The following is a 2,877-nucleotide window of genomic DNA, read 5'->3' on the forward strand; positions in this document are numbered from 1 at the left end:
AGAGCGGCTACAGCGTTTGGACAGGTTCAAGCCTCTGACTAATGAGAGGGCACGGTCCTCTCGTGGCAAAGCCACGTGCAAGTCCCAGCTTGGAGGGCAAAGCCCCCCCCCCCCGCCACCCCGCACAATTATAGCCAAAGGCTATGGTTGTGAACTTGAACCTATGGTCCAAACCTGTGGTCCCACGTGGCTGAGTGATGTGGGCTTGATAGAGTTCAGGTGCATGTAACTGAGTAGATTCGAAACCCACGAGAATGTTGTCAACATCTTGACCACACCCTTACTTTGCCTCATGGTATCTGGCTATAAAATAAAGACACGGCTTTCAGGCCATGGCATTGTCGCTAGCTCTCCAACAGAGAGGACAGCGTCCCACCCAGACCCAGCTTTCTTCTCTTGTCTGTCTTTTCCTAATCCTTCACCGCCCCCTCTCAGGCTCACCGAACCTGGCTGTGCTGGCGCGGCACATATGGCACCCAATGTGGGGCTGAGTGTGGGGAACAGGGGCCTGAGCTCAGGTTCACCCATGGCCGTGCTGGCTTGGCACATCAATCTATTTCACATCAATCATATGTAAATAAAGCTTAGCACAAGAAAACAAAATCTGCACAAAATCTTCTGATTCCCACCTCCTAAAAATGCCTGGTCACTGGTTTTCAGCATTCCTGCCTTCATTCATTCAGGAACTATTTATTGAGCATATACTATAAGCCGTACACCAGACAAGCCCCAGCCGGCCATCAGCTCAGAGCCCCATGGGAACTGGACAAGGGGCTGTGGAAATGGGGAAGGTTTCCTGAAGGAAACATGTCTAAGAGGAGACCTGAAGGGCAGTACGGCACGTACACGTGGAGGGGGAGGGCCGGGGATCGTTAAGATAAAAGGCTCAGGAGGGAGAGAACTTGTTGGCAGATCCAGCCAAAGCTCAGGGCAGTTGGACTGTTGGGAGGGAGGAGGTAAGAGATGAAGTAAGAGAGGGGGCCAGGGGCTTGGAAACCAATGAAGGGGCTCGGGGTTTGTCCTGCAGCGCTGGGGGAGCCCCTGGGAGATTGTAAGTATGGGAGCAACCTAGTCAAGTTTTGTTCTACGACAACATTTCTCTGGCTGGGACAAGGAGAAGGAATTGAGGAAAAGATGGGAATGTCTTGTCCCTGAATGGCTCTGGCCTGACCTAAGGCATGGCAGGGGTAGGTGACAGACTTGCAAGAGAGAGTCCACAGGACGGGAGGGATTGGAGTGGAGTGAGCGAGGGCCAGCATGGCTGTGGCTCAGGCAGCTGGTGAACGGCGGTGCCGGAGAGGCGGCAGGTGGAGGAGGAGGTAAGGGATGACTCCGAGTCTGAAGGGTCCGCGGGCCCCTGGGAGTCTGTTCAGTGAGCAGGTGTGTGGATCGAGCTACGTTCAGGAGCCAGGCCTTTGAGCCCTCTCCTGAAGTTATAGACCCTGGGAGCCTGAAGATCTTTGCCTCCACAGCCATGGCTGGGTGTCTCAGTTGGTTAGAGAATCGTCCCGATACACCAAGGTTGTGGGTTCGATACCCAATCAGAACATACAAGAATCAATCAATGAATGCATAAATGGGCGAAACAACAAATATCTCTCCATCTATCTATCTTTCTCTGTGTGTGTGTCTCTCTCTGTCTCTCTCAAAAATCAATAAATAAAAAATAAAATTTTTGCATCCACAGAATAATGCACTCAAGGCCTGACACATATTTTTCTCCTCGTACATGTTTGTTGATTGACTCGTTGCTGAGTTCTCTCTCCAGGCTTGTATACGCAAGCCCAGGCCCAGCGACACCTATTTATCTGTTGGTGAAATTTCCATCTCTGCTTGGTCCAAGCGCCAGAGGAAGAAAATGATGGAGAACAGTCCTCCGTCCCCGTGGGTCACTCCACCAGGCCCTCCCCATGACCCCTCCGTGGCTCCCCATTCAGGAGAAGAGTGGATCTCTGATTGGCCTTCCCTCCTCATGATCAATATACCCTCTGTCTGCCAAATGTTAACCATTACACTCCCGACAGTTCCAACGTAGTTCTCCAGGAAGCCCTGGCCAATGTCAATTAGGCCGGGTACTCACACCTCCCAATTCAACGAGTGAGGGGCACAACAGAAAGGTTCAGCAACTTTCCCAAGGCCACACAGCAAATCCAGATGCAGGACCAGGCCTCCTGATGCCGCGTGTGGCTTGTCCCCAACACCGGCCCATCAGCCCTCTGCCTACACTCTCCCAAGTTTGTGTGAGGCCCTGAGGGTCTCAGATTAGGAAAAGCCATGAAGAATATAGAAGGGTAAGGCTAGGGAGGGGCAGGCCGCACCTTCGTTGGAGCAGAAACTGGAGTTTCTCTGCGCCCCCCCGCCCCACACCTCCCCGGCTTCTCAATTTCTCCAGGGAACATGTACAATCAGCAGCCGCTCTCTTTATCTACACGGCTGAGCCCGGTCACCGCACACACTTTTTTCCCGGGGCATTCCGTATCTTTTCCCGGTTTCATATTTAATCTTCTCCACGGAACGCCTGGGCAAGAACTGGATCTGATTCATCTTCCTGCTCCCGGCCCCTCACAAAGTGCCTGGATCCCGGAGGAAGCTCAATAACCGTCTGCTGATTCATTTTGATCCTTCGCTGAGGTGGAAAGGAGAGATCGCGGGAGGGGGGAGGAGCAAGCCATTGAGCGAATAATGCCCATGGCCCTGGCTTGCCCTCTGGGAATCTGGTTTCTATTCCTGCCCTCTTTGCCACCACGTGGGAAATACCAAGGCAGCCATCTGCTCTGGGCCTCAGATGTCCGTAAGGCGGAAGGGGCGATAGAAGAGAGGGCTGGAGACGGGGCAATCAGAATTCACATGAAAAGAATCGCTCTTGTCATCAAGCCA

This window comes from Myotis brandtii, unplaced genomic scaffold (genome assembly GCF_000412655.1).
Source record: "Myotis brandtii unplaced genomic scaffold, ASM41265v1 scaffold1064, whole genome shotgun sequence".
Classification (NCBI taxonomy): Eukaryota; Metazoa; Chordata; class Mammalia; order Chiroptera; family Vespertilionidae; genus Myotis; species Myotis brandtii.